This window comes from Myxocyprinus asiaticus, chromosome 18, assembly GCF_019703515.2.
Source record: "Myxocyprinus asiaticus isolate MX2 ecotype Aquarium Trade chromosome 18, UBuf_Myxa_2, whole genome shotgun sequence".
Classification (NCBI taxonomy): Eukaryota; Metazoa; Chordata; class Actinopteri; order Cypriniformes; family Catostomidae; genus Myxocyprinus; species Myxocyprinus asiaticus.
In genome coordinates, this window is record NC_059361.1 from 28,603,726 (window position 1) to 28,622,662 (window position 18,937).

The window sequence follows — 18,937 nt, forward strand, 5'->3', positions numbered from 1 at the left end:
CACAACATCGAGTGAGTGACAGATAGGGAATCCAAGGTTTGTAACATACAGCAATGTTGAAAAAAAGACCTCTTTGTAATTTGAATAAAAATGCTTGACATTTGATACATTTGTCATCTTGCAAATTCAGCATGATGGCAGTGAAAAGACAAGACCCAGAAAGTGGTTACAGAGCATTACAACTTTATATTTAAATAGTAAAATATTAAAAAAAAAATCCCTGTGTAAAAATTAGCAATCAAAACATCTCCTAACAGCACATTATTCTTTAACAGATGTTCCAAAAATACATTAGCTTTCTTTTTAAAACCCTCTTTAAATGTCCTCTCAGTTTGATATAAATAAGTTTTATACATTCAAAGACACCAGGGACAAAGATACTTTGAACATGGCCTCATGGGAGAAAACATACCCATCTTACCTCCCTCAATGCTGCCTGAAAAGTTCTCAGGCTAGCAGAAGTTCAAACAGTTTCTTTCCGTAGTTTTCTGGACAAATAAGGACAACATTAAACAAACAAGCAAAACTATCTTAATGGAATGCCACAATAATAAAAAGAAATGAATATAAATAGTTGAAATTAAATAGTCTGAAAAACTAAGGGAAGGTGGTATTGGAGTAGTTTTGATCCTGGTGAATGATTGGCATAAAAATCAGAACACTTTAAAAATTTCCATAATTTTTATGGTAAAAGAATGTAAAAATACTACAGGAAAAAACATTAATTGGTTAATGGGTAGTTACCTTAACACATACGAAAAAAAGCTATTACATTTAACAACACTATATATAATTTTATTTATTTTTTAGATGCAAAAAGTATAATTTTACTGTATAATTAACGGTAAAAATGTATATTATGTTCAACAAGAGAATACACGTGTTACGGTGAAAAACAATAATCAGGTGTTCCCAGAAGTCCCGGCATGACCCATCAAATTTAATTATATTTTATGGAAATTGTTATGTTTTTTATTTTTAATATCTGTTATTCACATTTGGGTGTTCTGTGTTTTATTTTATGTAGTTTAGTTCACGTTTATTGCATTATTTTAATGTCATATGTATTACTCTGATGGTGTTTTGTGTGAGTAACACTGTGCACTGTCTCTACATGTTTATTAATTATTACTCCTGGAATGGCCACGCTTGTTGATGTTTAAGTCATTATGTGGCCTTTTGTAATTACTATGGTGATTAACAATCCATTTTAAAGTGAAAAGCAGACTTTTATATTTCCAGAATGTTAGTACTATTTTAAGTTTATATAATTTAATAAAATAAACGGTAGTAAACCGTAAAATACATGGCCATCAAAATGGCATCCTGTAAAGCCTGAAACATGGTCACCTTATTTTTTACAGTACATTTCTGGCAACCACAGCTGCCGGTATTTCACCATAAATGTAACAGAATTTTTTTTTACAGTGTGTAAGAAAGACAGTCATTTTTTTTCACTATAAAGGAAAGAAATTAGTTAGAACAAATTAACAAAGACACAAAACAGACATATTTTTCCCTATTAAAATGATCAAGAGGCTCTTGAACAAATTTGACCTATGACCTTTGGTCAAAAATATACTGCCCTCTGGACCATACAGTCACAATTTAACCTTTTTTGTTTTTGTTTGTTTATTTATTTTCATTTGGTGTAACATAAATTGTAAAAGAATTTTAAATTGAATATTGCTTAATAGTCATATTTTAGAGATCCATTACTTATAAAGGATTTATTTTTATTTTAGTTGATGTCCATTCTAATGGACAGTGGGTCCAGTCTATGTAAGTAACAGAGGTACTGTATGTAGTGCAAACTGCTAGAAGTGATTTCAGTAATAATCCCTCTACAAACTGCATTCAATCTTCATCAAAATTTGGTCAGATGATCTTCAGTTAACAAAACTGACCGGTTTGATTGATTATTTTTTCGACAGTTTTCATATATGGCCCTTGATTTAACTGATTATCATTTCAGATGAACTATTGTGTCTTAGGTTTAAGAGAACATAATCAAGGTTCCTCACTTGAAAAGGTCTCATATTCATGCTGATGACAATGTGATAGCCTGTTAAAATGAATAGTTCTGGCCAAGAATAAAATAAAATTAAAATTAAGGCACCAAAACTCAATCTATGCAGTTTAAAAATCTGGTCAAATGTCTCGTCAATTTTAATGAAACACAAAACTTTGAAGGGATCTGAAAGAATCACGGTGAATTTATTACAGCCGCGTGCCGTGCATTTTAAGTCTTCAGTCCGATTCATGCCTTTTAAGAAAACACAGTTTCACAATGAATAAGATGCTATGCCTATCATACATTTCGTGGCAGTCAACTAATAATACCAGCTGACATTTTAAAAATACGTCCACACACTTAATGCTCAAGCAAGCCTAATTTTAAATGCAGCATGACTGTTTTGTGAAATGAACGTCAAATATCATAATTTTTCATATGAATCTACCAAGGAGGTCTATAATACCTGGAAAAATATATCTAATAATATTTGTGATTTAAATGTTGTTTGCAATAAATTTTGTTTTGTCAGGGTACACAGTTATGCTGCGTTCCATTCAAGTTGGATGTGGGATATTCCTACTTGATATCTCCGACCATAAATGCATTCCATTCCCCGATATTCGGAACTGCAATGCTCCCATTAGCTTAGCAGAAGTTTGACTCTCATTAGAGATGTCTCCTAGCAACCCAACTGATAAACAGTGCTGCAGTACTAACATTTGTGCTTCAGGTGTACGATTATCAAAAGAGATTATAATGTTTTATACACCTGTTTCAGCAGGCGTTTGTTAAACAAGCTTTAATATCATGTAATGTGGAAACTAACTCATTTATCGATATTACTTAAAGTGAATGTTTATCACTTACTTTGTATATCTCCCTGAGTGTCGACATGTTTGTGTGACATCATGCACCTGCATCTCGGCGAAATCAGAACCTGTAAGTTGTCATTCTGACTTCAAGATGCATTCCATTGCACTTTTCCTAGTAGGAAGTTGTAAAATCCGAGTTTCCGAGTTGAATGGAATGCAGCACTACTTTTCAAAACTTGATCTGACACTGAATTTTTAAGCAGCCTAATTTACACTTAGAAAACTCTAGGGATGCACGATACCACTTTTTCTCTTCCGATATCGGAAATCTCAATATCGGCCGATACCGATCCCGATCCGATACCAGTGTTGTTTTTTTGCATAATCAGTTTAGTATATCTTTACATTGTTGTGTGGAACTAATTGGGTGTACACTTTAATATGTAAAGAAACACAAACATCTAACTACACATTATTTCAATATAAATGTATAGCTTATTAAGAAACACTTTATTAACTAGTATACTGGATAATGTAGCAGCAAAATTAACATTAATTCCAGTATAAGTAGAAAACTTGTTTTTTTTTCTCAACTTGTATCTGGACTTTAAATGATTCAGATCTCTTTTTTGTTCAATTTAGTTGTAAGATATCAGGTCACTTTTCATTCACAGTTATTTTTTGGAACTCATTCAACTTAAATATTATTATAATTTGTAAACAAATGATAATAATAATATATTATAATAGTAATATATAGTAATATATCTCAGTTGTGCACCTTTTGTCACGGATCCCCACAGGGGCAGGGGGTCCGCCGCTGGAGCGCCATACTTGCAAAAATGGGACGGTGGACGGTGGTCATAACGATGGCCGTGCGCACCGGACATGTGACCAAGGGAACAAGAAAACCGCTCTTTCATGCAAATTCCACTCGCCAATTCTCATTGGCCTTTTTAAAAAAATGCAGAGGTGTTTGGGGCTCCCAAGAGTGACCCCTAGGGTCACTATATCGACACAACTTCGAGTGAGTGACAGATAGGGAAATCCTGATGTTGCTATAACAATGCAAAAAGCACTTACCAATTTACTTGAAGTGAAAATCAGCCCTCCTTTCCTGTTTAATAAATTAAGCAATCACACGGTCATGCAGAACATCTCAGGTTTGTAAATCCATAAGGATCTCTTTCTCAGTGGCGATAGCGGCAGTGATTACGATCTTCGCTTTCATTACTTAAAGTGTGATTGCGTCACTCAAGGCCAGCTAGAAGGCCTGGACTGGGACATATCCTAAAGATCACACCCACCAAGAACAAATAAATCAATCTGATTGGCTGATGAATCTGACAATCTGACTTTAGTTGCTCATTCATTTGCACTGTTGAGGGATTCTGTGGAAATTCTGAAGGCCTGAGGGGGTGGAGCTCAAACTCACAGCACTTTGGTAAAGGAGCATGACTTCATGGGATTTGTGAAACAGTTGTCACACTTTGCTTGTAAGCATCAAGGAATAAATTCTGACTGGATAAACTTTTCATTTTTCTCTATTTGTTTGTAGATTAATTAAGAGTGGAAAGCAGTTGAAAATACATAGGCAAAAAGGTGATGATGAAAGGATGAAAAATATTTATTTATTTGGCATGTTAGGCCAGCAGAGAAAGCTTTGCTGGCCTTGAGAATTCGCCACTGCTTTATTATATATTATACTGTTTGATATTACATTACATATTACAGAGAAGGACAGCCTACTAATTACCTTGCCACTATGTCCTAATACACTGTAAATACATTACTATCACAATGAAGTCATACATAATGTAAATGCATTGTCAGAAGCTATGAGGTTGACAAAACCCTTTCATACTAAATATTACTCTTTTCTCACCAGTATTATAAACAGCAAGCATGCTGTCATATCACTGAGGGCGACGATATAACAGCCTGTTGTTTTCAACGTTAAGCATTTCGCTGTTCTGCATTACCTTTCTAGTAGGCTAGGCACATTTGGTGTCTGCTCTAGGCTACCGAGCACATCTCGAGCACGGCTGCTTTCTTCCACAATCGGCATGAGGACACGACAACCGCCGAGAAGCGTCTGCGGCTCGACTGTTTTAACCCATACCACATTTCTACCGATGTTGTCAACAGCACTAGGATCCAAGCTGTTTGTTTAAATTAACACGGGGCAGACAACGTGGCTGGAAAGGGAGGCAGGAAGACGTCAGACTGTCGCGGCTAGATACAGGCTGTGCCTCAAAACCCGGTGAGCTGCCTACCGAGACAGCTTCGTTTTGGGCATCACACCGTCTTCGTGCCTGCTTCGGGCAGCATTCATTCACTGTCGCTGTCCACTCAAACATGTACACTATGTGTGAACCTGCGGAGAAGTTGAAGATGCCACTCTGAATCGCTCATCACATCTCGGCACTTTGTTCGACGGTAAGAACGTGTATTTGTAATTGCGGATATTTTAACACATTTGTTTAAGGAGCATATAGAGGGACACGCACCTTTGTATGTAATAACCTCATATCAAAACAATACACCCATTTACCATCGTTTTTGCAAGGGTCTGTGTTATGTTTGATGCAAAAAACCAATCCTTAAAGTTGTCAGATTTCGTTTGACGTGCATGTTTTTGATTAGGGCTGCGTATTGTAAGACAAATTGGTAACACTTTAAAGGTTTATTTGTTAACATTAGTTAATGCATTAGGCATCTTGAACCAACAATGATTTATTTATTTATTTTTACAGCATTTATTAGTTCTTGGTTAATGTTAATTTATGAAAATACAATTGTTCATTGCTAGTTCATGTTAGTTTAGAATGCATTAACTAATGATAACATACAACTTTTCGTATTAAAAAAATATTAGTAGATGTTGAAATTAATATGAACTAAGTTTATAAGTGCTGTAAAAGGATTTTTTTCTCCATGTTTTCACAATATTCATGTTTACTCATTTAGTTACCCAATGTTAACAAATACAACCTTACTGAACAGTGTTTCCAATAAATAAAAGGTGACTCAGCTACGGATATAACTGCCATAATCTAAGGAAAGATAACATGTATGGTTTGGCTCTTTTAATAATGGGTGAAACGTGTTTTGAGAATATGAACTCTGTGGAACATTATAATCTTTCCATAGGCTACTTATAGTGTCAATCTGTATCTTATTGTAGGTAAACATTGGACAAGTGTTTTTCTTCTCATTGACATTTAATCAGAGAAGTGTTCTTCTGTTTGCTGTAATCATGGATATTTTAGAAGATTTCAGACAAACGTCTGGTTGGCTTACTGTAACTTTCATATGAGTTAAAGTTTAAGACCTCGATGAGCAATGCAAATCAAGTTAAATTCACTGTAATTTCAGTTTTGAAAGAGTATAAGCAGTTTCAAACTGTAAACACCATCAGAAAGACAGTAACAGTAGCTTACATATAATGCCCTGTCATAACCTCAGAGCAGCATCTGTAATACTTTTGAGTCATTTAGGTCTTTGCCGTTCCTCCCCTTGGAGGTAAATGATTCATTGCAACAGATACAATCATGCTGAAAGCTCTCTATACATGATAAAAACCAATAGATTTCATATCAGGTTACAGCACCAGAAGAACCATTCTAAATGTTTTTTATACCATTAATTTTCCTTTAACCAGATATTCAAAGCAATAATCCACATTCAATAGTTTTATATTAAATTGCTTTTCATGTACGAGGTTTAAGTTTAAGCGATTCTGATGTGCAAAGGCAGAACATAGAAACGACTCATTTGGTCAACATTGAGTTATAAACTTTTTTTATATCATGTCTCTTTTACTATAATCTGTCTTGTGACAGACTGGTTTGGCTAAACTCTGCTCAGATTCAGAGAATAAAAAGCATGAGAATGTGATAATCCACATTTGGCTGGTTAATCAAAAAACATTGAAGCCACCTTGAAGCTAATTCATTGGTTATATTTTGACCTTTTTATCTTATCATAAAAAAGATTAAATGTTTATGAAGAACGGCAGCACTGTAATAAATGGATATCATTAATGAAACAGATGGGGCTTGTGAGACATGTCTTCTTGCAGAGGTCTCCCTATTCTGTTCTCAGTACTTTCGACCTGTGGGCAGTGTTACCAATTCAGAAATAAAGCAGCGCTCCATGCACTTTAGATTGGGAACCAGTGCCCATGTTTAATGCATCTCTACCCTCCTAGACAGTTGAATGTGGTGAAGCGGCTCGGAGTGAACATTTCTAATGAGAATAGTATTTTAGATGCAGTAAAGCCCTTTTGTGAGAGGAAAAGTCACTAAGAAACTGAGATTAAATAAAAGCAGGTCTTACGCAGAGGGAATGAATCTCTCCCTATATTTTACTTTAATTTTAGACAGAAATAGAGCTCACCTTTGTTCAAAATTCACAGATGACTTTCAAATCTACTCAGCCTTTATTAGTAGTATATTGGGAAATTCTGTACCCACTCTTTTATCTTTTCATTTTTCAAGATGGGAAAAATTTAGTCAATTTACAGAGGATGACAGTATTGGAAAATAATAGCATGAGTGGATATGAATTGTTGAAAGGGTATAGCTGTAACTTGTAGTGCAGGTTATTTGTGGAACTGCAACATCCAATGCCTTTTGAGGAAAAATTGACCATATATGTATATTTCATATGTACTTTTGGTTTAAACCTTTAATTCTCCATGATGCTGTTACTACTACTGTTTTTTTTCTTCTGTGGAACAGTTCAAAGCACAGAATGTACCAGACTTAAAAGGTGATGTGTGTAATTTTAAATATAACAATACTTTTTCCTATTCCATCCTAATGTGGATTGATAATTATATGTGAGCCATAGGGAGGTTATCTCAAGAAGTGGAAACAATTATATGTTTTTATGAGCATCCTGCCTGACATAGCCACATTGGCTCAACCAGTGGCTTTAGTTTGGGGCAGGGCTAACTGTTTTCCTAGCTAATGGAAGATGGGGGAGTCTTTGGGAAACCTGTTTGAAAACAGTAATTATTTTAGCAACTCAGTTTAGTTCTGCTAGTGGTGCAGAAAACTTCACCTGTAAAAATATTTACCATATACTTTTCACTTTTATTGTACTAGTGTGACTCTTGAGGGACTATTAATAAACTGCTTTTCACACATTAAGGGGAACCCGCACCAGCCCTTAGCATTAGAGTTTCTTGAAAGGCTTAAGCTGCAGCGTCCCGCTTATCAACTCATGAGTGTCTTTTCATGAGTGAGTGAGCCGAGTCTGATATAAGGAGCGTGGGTCGGCATTATTCAACAGACAATTACATGCATTACGAAAGCTAGAATCCCAACATCCAGCTGCATTCCTGCTGAGGTAAATGGTAATTAATTGTCCTATTTTAACCCACTATAGATGTGCTCTGACATGAGAATGTCAGGTGCTGACTGCAGCAGAGGATTAAGGTGCCCATGAATAAGTAGCAGGTGGAGAAGGTGTGTCAACATTAGCTCACCCCACTCTTGTGTGTAGCCACACAGTTTTCATCACTGTTCTAGTGCTGACCTCTGATTGGCCACTTGAGTGTTAATAACACTCACCCAGAGCAGCTGTTATTTTTGCGACTAAAGGTGTGGTCACTATGCTTTAAGCATACAAAATGAATGCGGACCCGACAACGAATATAGGCAGCAGGATATGATGTCACACTCTTGGGGTTCTGTTTTCAATAAATAATAAATTTAAATAAGAAAATAAAAATTCAGAATGTTAAAATATAGGCCTACTAACTACCTGCATCTTTGAAAGTTATATTATTCTGTATTGAGCCAAGAGATCAATCTGTGACATTTAGATCCGCTATTTGTTAGGCATTTACAAATTCACAGGTCAGTTCACCAAACATGAACATTGGTACGTAGCAGCAGAAGAAATTAGGGCTGGGAAAAAAAAAATCGATTTTCCAATTAATCAAAATCTTCATTTGAATTATCCTGATATCGACTCTTAAAATCCCAAGATTGATCTTTTACTCTATGCACAACCCTCTACAATGCGAGTAAATCACTTGCATATGCAACCAAATTTTGCACTATTTGCCTTAAATTGTGTGTTTAGCCACTGGCTGGTCAATGTTCATATTTCACTCTAGTGATTGAGTAGTAAAGAGGTTCAGTTCAGAGATCCTTTCACTGTGTGTTGAGAGTAAAAGTTTAGATTGACTCATTCCATGTAATGTGTGTCCAAAGACGAGATCCACTCAATTAATTAGTCATTGAACAATGTGTCTTTTAATATCCATCCTGTTCTTTACAGCCAGTTTTTTCAAAAACAACAAGAAATAAACATGTTATTCTGATGACACAGCATGGATGTGATAAAGAAAAATTTGACTGCTCTCTTATTAATGTGTGCTCAACCAAAAACATTCTGTGACGCTTGCTGAACTGCCACTATTCTTAAAGAGACAGTACTGTTTTAGGACTTGTTTTACATATCAGTTCACAATGCAATACTCATAAACCAATAAACGAGTAAAAAAATTATATAGGCAATTTATTACAATTTCAAGACATCATATTTATTGATAGAATACATGGAATTTGTATGTTTTTAAAGGGGCATTCAGTAGTTCTCTAGCTAGCGTTAGCATTGCTCTTCGTGTACTTTAAGTACTGATACGACAGTGGTGTTAGATGCTGTACTGCCATCTATCGATGTGGATAAGCATGATCGTCTCTGCCGCCCCCGCCATTTTTGGAATATAATTTGCATCTGGAAAATGTGAGAGTTTGAGGTAATTTCTAAAGTTATTTATTACTACTATAATATAATTGCTTTGCCTAAAAACAAATGTCAGAATTCAAGTGAACAGACTTCTACAGTTAAGGACAGATTATAATTGTCCCTCATATCAATAATCTTTGGAGACTGTCTACATTTCACGTTATTTCTAAAGACAGTTATTATCTTTATTAGAAAACTGCTTAGAGGAAAATAAACCTCAGTTATCTAGTGATACAGAATGTTATGGTAAAGGAAAGATTAGAATTGTTTTTGATGATCAAATTTAGCATGTCCATGAACACTGTATTTGAAGAACTCGTTTTGTTTCCAAGCAAACCAACATCATGGTTTACTCAAAATCCACAGCAATCTCTGTGCCAAGCTACTAAACGAATGAAGATGTATGCCATTTCATAGAGGTGGAGGTAGATGGGCCCCCCCTTACTATAGCTGTTATAACAAAGAAAAGAAAATTACACATTGCTTTCCGGTTGCGTTTGTAAATGCCGCTGAAAACTGTCCATTTCTAACATACGTTGACTACACACCTAATTTTAAAAAGTTTGAGGGAAACTTGTATGAGTTTTCTGTAAATTCCACTGATACTATTTTAGAGAGTGGTCTAAACAATTAATAATGTCTAACCTGTCCAACAAAAATGAAGCAACATCGACATTACTACTCAAGTTTTTCTCCGTCATCAAATCTTTCCACCTTGTGTATGCCATACCAATATTTACTCTAGTTTTTTGCCTTTGCCGGTCTTTCTCTCTTTTTTACTTTGGACCTTTATCGCTTCTTCGGCAGTACAGCTACTGAATCTCCTGTTGTCTTTGCTTCTAAAGCACGATAATAAGTATGTTCCATTGTATTCTTTTTGATCTTCGCATCACCAAACAACACTGTGCTAAGCATAAACAAACATATCTACATAGGCCGCAGCCAATGAGCATGAGGATTTTCTTCTTCGACATTTAGTGAAACACAGTGAACCATTTCATTTCAACATGGCAAAACACATTGAAGGGGTGATCCACACCATGTAAAATAAAAACACTGGTTACACTTTATATTAGGTGGCCTTAACTACTATGTACTAACATTAAATACATACAAGACTATGTATTTACTGTGTAACTACATGTTGTTCTGCAAAATTCCCACATTTGCTGCTAGTGAGGTTTAGGAGTAAGGGTAGGGTTAGGATTAGGGGTTAGAGTTAGGTTTTGGGGTAAGGTTAGGGGTAAAGTTAACAGTGTAACTACAAATGTAATTAAATGCAAATACTTTAAATATAATAACAATGCAACAACATGTATGCACATAAGTACATTGTATCAACTGGTTAAGTACATAGAAGTTAAGGCCACCTAATATAAAGTGAATCCAAAACACTTTTTATAGAAAACTAATATGAGTAGTCTTCAACTCATGTGAGTTTACACCATTCAGATCACTCTTCACAAAAACACAATTCATTTGTTAATGTGTAAAACTTTTTAAATTAGCCTCAAATGACTGAATTCACCTTTAAAAAGCTAAAATGTGACTAAAATGAAAAACTGATAAAATATAATTTGAAAAATTAATCTTTTCTCAATGTACCAAGTTAGAAAGTCACATGCATAATTAATGAATTTTTCTCATATGTAAACAAAATGGACATTATAACTAAAATATACCACAATGAATTGGAATCGAATTGAAATCAGAATCAAATAGAATCGAGGACTTGTGAATCGGAGTCGAATCGGGAAATCTGTATCAATATCCAGCCCTAATTCCTTTCGCCTTTCCGCTCTCCCACATTAGTGTATGTTTGAAAGAAAGTGAATGGAGCACAAACAGGTACATATCACAAATGCTTGTTATAGCTGGTTATTACGCAGTGAGGCTTAACTTGAACTGGATTTATCCTATTTTTTGTTTAAGGGTTTGATATAACAAGGTTACGGTGTTGCCCGGGTGCTAGAGTTCAAATGAAACGCTACAGTACTTATGTGATGCATGTGCAGGCACTAATTGTGTCTGTCTTCCACCCCGTGAAAGGTAAAATTACTTTTAGGACTGGTGAATTTAATTTTCTTCGCATGGGGAAGTGGAAGCAAGGTTTTGGCTGGTTGGTTTTGATGAATGCAGGCTTGAGTCAGGGCAAGGAGAAGGCAGAGTCATAGGAGAGGAAGGTGGGTGGAATCTGGGCCATCTGTTAGAGTTAGCAAGCAGTATTTTGTGGGCAACAATGACGTCGTTCAACAGCACAAACAGGCTTTGTTGTGAAAGTTGAAGCCAAAGCCTGATTTGTTAGTGTCAAGGAAGTGTTTTGGCTTTCCATCCATGTTTCACAATCTGTCTCTGCATCAGAATTAAAACTGTATTTTTTCAATATTCAAATATTTTCTCCTATCACAGTAGTAACTACAATATCCACACTAAAACCAAGGTAAACTTTTTAAGCCATTTTTCAGTGTTGGCATTGTTTCTGGGTTTGTCTTTGTTGGACAACCCTGCTGAAAAGACCAGCTTAACCAGCATGCAATTCTCATGCTGTTCTAGGCTGGTTATGCTGGTTAGTACTGGTTTGGGGCTGGTCTAGCTGGTGGACCAGCATAGCTGGTTTGTAGTTACACTGTTAACTTTACCCCTAACCTTACCCCAAAACCTAACTCTAACCCCTAACCCTACCCTTACTCCTAAACCTCAGTAGCAGCAAATGTGGGAATTTTGCAGAACAACATGTAGTTACACAGTAAATACATAGCCTTGTATGTATTTAATGTTAGTACATAGTAGTTAAGGCCACCTAATATAAAGTGTAACCAGTGTTTTTATTATACATGGTGTGGAAAAACCAAGGTAAACTTTTTAAGCCATTTTTCAGTGTTGGCATTGTTTCTGGGTTTGTCTTTGTTGGACAACCCTGCTGAAAAGACCAGCTTAACCAGCATGCAATTCCCATGCTGTTCTAGGCTGGTTATGCTGGTTAATACTGGTTGGGGCTGGTCTAGCTGGTGGACCAGCATAGCCATGCTTTTCACCAGCTAAATCTTGCTTGTTGACCAGCATGGTCTTTCTGATGAAGCTGGTTAAGTTAGTTTAAAAATGTGGTGGAGACACCACCACACCAGCATTTCATGCTGGGGAACCAGCACCCAAAATACAACATAAGCTGGTGACCAGCAATGCTGGTGTCACGAATCCCGCCTTTGTTGTTCCTCCCGCTCACCACTTCCCACAGACTCCATTTCCCATAATCCCCGTACCTGTCAATGATTACCTGTTCACCTGTTTCCAATTCACTCAGCTGTTTAAGTCTCACTCGCTGTCATTGCAAAGTCTTGTTTTGCCCAGGCTAATATTTCTGAGCGTTTTCTTAGTTGAATTACCTGTGTATTATCCTGGAATGTTTACCCTGTCTTTGATCCGTTGCTGCCTGCCTACTATTACTGCCTTGTTTTACCTGGATATAACCTGTGATTGTCTGCCGCCTGCCCCGATCGCTTGCCTGTTTATTGAATACCCCTCTGGACTGCCTTTGATATTACTGCTGCTGGTGATTTACCCCTGCCTGTCTGAATTACTACGTTTATTGTTATTAAAAGCTGCACTTGGATCTCAACTCTGTTGACTCATCATTACAGAAGACTTCACCAAAAACCGATCCAGCGGCTTTTTTCAACTAACCACTGAGGTCTCAGCTCCTTCATCAAACCCAGTGGCACACCTGGCCTCAGCTAGAACAATTCACCGTATCATGGATATAGCAGCATTCTTCGTTCAATTAAGCCAGTCAGACTTATCAATAAGATAGTACTCCCATTTCTTTTCCACCATTGCCACCCACACTGGTTTTGATGATGCCACTTTGAAATCCATATACCGGATCGGACTCGCAGCACGCCAGTGGAGGGAATTGCCAGACTCCGGAGACTACACGTGGGAGGTATATGTGAGGCTAGTACGCGAAACACTCGCTTCGGGTGAGCCTCCTCTCTCAATCCCGATCCCGGATTCTAAGTCTTCTACATCTGAAGCCTTCCCATGCCATGTCACAGCCACATCTGAGTCTACTCCACACCATGTCACAGTCAAACTTCAGCCTGCTCCATACCATGTCACAGTCAAACTTCAGCCTGCTCCATGCCATGTCACAACCGTGCTTCAGCCTGCTCCATGCCATGTCACAGCCACGCCTCAGCCTGCTCCATGCCATGTCACAGCCACGCCTCAGCCTGCTCCATGCCATGTCACAGCCACGCCTCAGCCTGCTCCATGCCATTTCACAGCCAAACCTCAGCCTGCTCCATACCATGTCACAGCCAAACCTCAGCCTGCTCCATACCATGTCACAGCCAAACCTCAGCCTGCTCCATGCCATGTCACAGCCACATCTGAGCCTGCTCCACACCATGCCACAGTCCAGCCTTCCGCGACTTATTGCTCGAAGGCCTTCACGGCCCTTGTCTCCAAGTTGAATTATCCGCCACTGATATTGGTGCATAGGGCCACGAAGACTCTTTCCCACAAATTGTCAGTGCCCTTGCCTGCCACGGCCAACGAGCCAATGCCCACGCCTACCACGGCCAACAAGCCAACGCCCACGCCTGCCACGGTCAACGAGCTGGAAGCCTCGTCCGTCCCAGAGCCAGCGTTGCCAGCCTCGTCCGCCCCAGAGCCTGCATTGCCTACTTCGGCCGTCCAGAGGAGGAGGAGGGGAGAGTCTTTCATTTCCAAGTCTCTGCCAGTGTTCACGACCACAGAGGTCGTTTCCAAGTCTCCTCCAGTGTTCACAACCACAGAGGTCGTTTCCAAGTCTCCGCCAGTGTTCTTGACCACAGAGGTCGTTTCCAAGTCTCTGCTCATGTCCACGACCACAGAGGTCGTTTCCAAGTCTCTGCTCTCGTCCACGACCACAGAGGTCGTTTCCAAGTCTCTGCCAGTGTTCACAACCACAGAGGTCATTCCCAAGTCTCTGCCAGTGTTCATGACCACAGAGGTCATTCCCGAGACTATGCCCATGTTCACAACCACAGAGGTCGTTCCCGAGACTATGCCCATGTTCACGACCACAGAGGTCATTCCCGAGTCTGTCTACGCCCACAACCACAGAGGTTGTTCCAGAGTCTCAGTCCATGTGCACGACCACAGAGGACGTACCCGAGTCTCCATCTACGCCCACGACCACAGAGGTCGTACCCGACTCTCTGTCTACGCCCACGACCACAGAGGTCGTTCCCGAGCCTCAGTCCATGCCCATGACCACAGAGGTCTGCTCTGGTCTCCTGGGACTCCTGGCCATCCGCCTGACCTGCTCAGTATCCCTGGTCTCATGGCCGTCCGTCTGGTCTGCTCTGGCTCCCTTGGTCTCCTGGCTGTCCACCTGACCTGCTGTGGTATCCCTAGTCTCATAGCGTCTGCCTGGTCTGCTCGGGCTCCCTTGGTTCCCTGGTCGTCTACCTGATCTGCCTGGGTTTCTTTGGACCCTGGCGTCGCCTGCCTCCTCGCTTCAGGAGCCACTTGGGGGGGGGGGCCTCTGTCATGAATCCCGCCTTTGTTGTTCCTCCTGCTCACCACCAGAGGGCTCCATCACCTGGGGTTTTACTTTAACTGTCTGGACTCCATTTCCCATTATCCCCGTACCTGTCAGTGATTACCTGTTCACCTGTTTCCAATTCACTCAGCTATTTAAGTCTCACTCTCACTCGCTGTCATTGCGAAGTCTTGATTTGCCCAGGCTGACATTTCTGAGCATTTTCTTAGTTTATTGAATTAGCTGTGTATTATCCTGGACTGTTTACCCTGTCTTTGATCCGTTGCTGCCTGCCAACTATTACTGCCTTGTTTTACCTGGATATAACCTGTGATTGTCTGCCGCCTGCCCCGATCTCTTGCCTGTTTATTGAATACCCCTCTGGACTGCCTTTGATATTACTGCTGCTGGTGATTTACCCCTGCCTGTCTGAATTACTACGTTTATTGTTATTTACAGTTGGTCTTTTCAGTCAAGTCATTTTTATTTGTATAGCGCTTTTCACAACACACATAGTTTCAAAGCAGCTTTACAGAAAATCATGAATTAACAGAAAATGAAACTGTAATATCTATAAAGTCTTAGAGTCATCATTGTGTAGTTTGATTAAATATGATTGCAAATTGTGTATAAAAATAAATAATTAAATAATAATTGTATTTAGAACCCCAGTGAGCAAGCCGAAGGTGACTGTGGCAAGGAACACAAAACTCCATAAGATGTTGGTTAATGGAGAAAAATAACCTTGGGAGAAACCAGGCTCACTGTGGGGGCCAGTTCCACTCTGGCTAAACAGCATGAATATAATGCCCATACTAGTTATTTATGTGCAGTGCAAGTCATGGTTTAAAATGAGCAAACTAAGTAAGTGTTAAGGGCCAGTGTTTAGACAAAGATTTTGTATGAACTGTAAGATTAATGACTAATGCCTAAAGTTTATCCTGGATTAACTGCATAAATTCACATAGATGCATTGCCCTTTGTTAGTTGGTTGATGAAGGCTTTTGTTGGCCAGTAATTGATATTCTGTGGATTAAATTTTAAGAGTGTAGTCCATCTTTAGATCAAGGTGATGCAGGCAGAGATCAGTGAGGTGCATGTCAGTTCAGCCGGCAGGTAATTTCGGTGAGGTCTATCCTAAATCCAAGGTTCAGTCAGTGGCATATGAAGTATCCAGATCTGAGATTACAGTGAATACCTCTTTTAAGAGCTTAGTTGGTATTGGTCTAACATACTTTATGCAGCTTTTAATGTTTCGATAAGTTTTGTTAGCTTTTTGTGACAGGGAAGGATTGAAGTTGCTCGTGAGGAAAATTATTAGACACTGTTTTCTGAGGTACTGTGACAGACGATTGCATAATTCCAATTTTATTTCTAATGATTTCAATTGTATCAGTAAAGAAATTCATGAAGTCATTACGATTGTGCTGTGACGCAATATCTGATTCAGTTGAGGCTTTATTCCTAACCAAATTAGCTACAGTACTGAATAAACACCTAGGATTGTTGTGTAGGATTGACCTGGCAGCTTTTAGTGCCTGTATGTAGCTACAGACACTATCCTTCCATGCACCGCAAAATACCTCTAATTTTGTATTCTTCCACTTGCGCTCCATTTTCCAAGCTGGTCTCTTGAGAGCATGAGTGTGATCATTGTACCATAGTGCGGGACTTTTTTCTTTAATTTTCTTTAATCGAAGGGGAGCGACACTATCAAGAGTGCCAGAGAAGACTGTATTTATATTTTTGTGATTACTTCCAAGTTGTTCTAGACTTTTTGGCTTACTGAGTATATGAGATTAATCTGGAAGATAATTAGTGAAGCTATCTTTAGTCATCGAAAGAATAGTGCTACCTGAATGATAGCATGGTGTAGATTGAGTAACATTAGCTGATTGCAGCATACAAGAGACGAGGTAATGATCTGAGATGTCATCGCACTGTGGCAGAATTTCTATAGTATCAACATCAACTCCATATGACAGAATTAAATCTAGCGTATGATTATGGCAATGAGTTGGTCCTGTCACATTTTGTCTGACTCCAAGAGAGTTGAGAATATCAATAAGTTCTAACCCCAATGTGTCGTTTTCATTATCTATGTGAATGTTGAAGTCACCAACAATTAAAGCTCTCTCCACAGAATGGAATGTAAGTTTTATATTGTAGGTTAAATAATATGGCTCTGTGGCATTATCACAAAATTCTATGTTTGTTTGTGCATCCCAACCAAGGACAAGGACTTAAATATTGATCTGTTTTTTACCCACACCTACTGTATCATATCGCTTCTGAAGACATGGATTGAACAACTGGAGTTTATTTTGCCTTAATGTGCTTTTTGGAGCTTCAAAGTTCTGACCACAGTTCACTTGCACTGTGTGGACCTACAGAGCTGACAGTGGCATGCACAGGCCTCAGCAGGGACAGGGGCGAAAGGATATAAAAAGGCACAAATAATAGCCTATTCTGTTATATTCCTAACAAATAGCACCATATTTTACACTTTTTTTCAGACATGGTCTGTGATAATCCCATGTTTTTGACATGTGTTACTGTAAAACCATGGTATTTTTTGAAGTATCTTGGAGTACTATGACAGTATCATGAAATATGAGTATTTGTATTCAGTACCATGGTATTACCCTGGTAACAACAACAGTGTCTTTTTTTTTTTGTTATATGACTCTAATCTTTTTCTTGTCTCATCACTCTTTTCACTTTTCTCATCTCTGCACCCTCATTTTACCATTTTATCTCTGTTGCTTCCATTCTGACCTCGTCATGGTTTTGAATGGGTAGACCACATGTCCAAAAAGAAAAAAAGAAAAAAAAAAAAAAAAAGAAATGAGGAAATTACTGTATGCTTGCTCTTGACTCACTCAAATAATAATACATAAACATATTTTGGCATACTTTTGATGTTCCATGCTGAAAAATAAATCATCATAATAAATAATAACTGCTCGCCTCAATAACACAAAATGGGTGTCGTTTTAAAGACTTTACAATGCATTATAACAAACTCTTACCAGGTGTTTTTTTAATTTGCTGACAAATAAGAAGTGTTCCTTTTCCATAAATTATGAAATAAGGATTATTTACTGTGCACAAGCTGTCAAACATAAGGTCAAATCATTGTGCCAATCAGAAAGTTCACGAGTAGAAAACAACACATTATTTCAGTCACATATTAAATTAATATCAAGTAATGGCCTGGAGAAAAAAGCTTTTAGAGTTTATAAGATGTAAACAGATATCTTCTTTCGCGTTTCGCTCGTAACTTCATGAAACACAAACAGAATAAAAAAACAGCTGATGCTTCGTGACGTGACTTCGATGCTCCGAGGTGAATTCAAAACAGCATTTTTATTCCCACAAAGGGCACTGCAGCGTGAGGGGACGCCACTTGAAAGCTCGTTCCAAACGAAAGTGAGAAAATGAATGGGCCCTTCCACAAGACGAAGGGCACATTCATGTGCCGTGTTCCCTTCAGGGTACCCACTTCAAGGGCTCTGCACCTCGTAGTGAGTAGGGCATAGAGAACCACTTGTGATTGGAATCTGCCCCGATCTGCTGTAGCACACGCTCTTAAAGGCACCTACACTTAATTTTCTTTAATACGCCCACGATTTACAAAGAAACCTCATAATAACACATTATTACTGTTATTTTGAGATTATTACGTGATTTTAATTTTGTTTTATTTAACCATTTTAATTTAATTATTAAAATTTCTACTTTTTTTCTGGACTATCAGAAGGGCACCTTTAGATCTGTGAATGAAAGGGGCAGGGGTTTGTGCCCCTGCTG

General features: G+C 38.4%; 1 protein-coding gene across 2 annotated transcripts in view; it reads left to right on the plus strand.

Annotated features, from left to right (window-relative positions):
* Positions 1 to 5,154: 5,154 nt before the first annotated feature.
* LOC127456399 (alpha-1,3-mannosyl-glycoprotein 4-beta-N-acetylglucosaminyltransferase C-like) overlaps positions 5,155 to 18,937 on the plus strand; it is a 228,290-nt gene continuing 214,507 nt past the window's right edge. Inside the window, exon 1 of one of the 2 annotated variants that reach the window (XM_051724867.1) lies at positions 5,155 to 5,268. The gene's annotated coding sequence lies outside the window, so the exon portion shown is untranslated. The remainder of the gene's footprint in view (positions 5,269 to 18,937) is intronic. The other variant, XM_051724866.1, reaches the window with a different exon arrangement.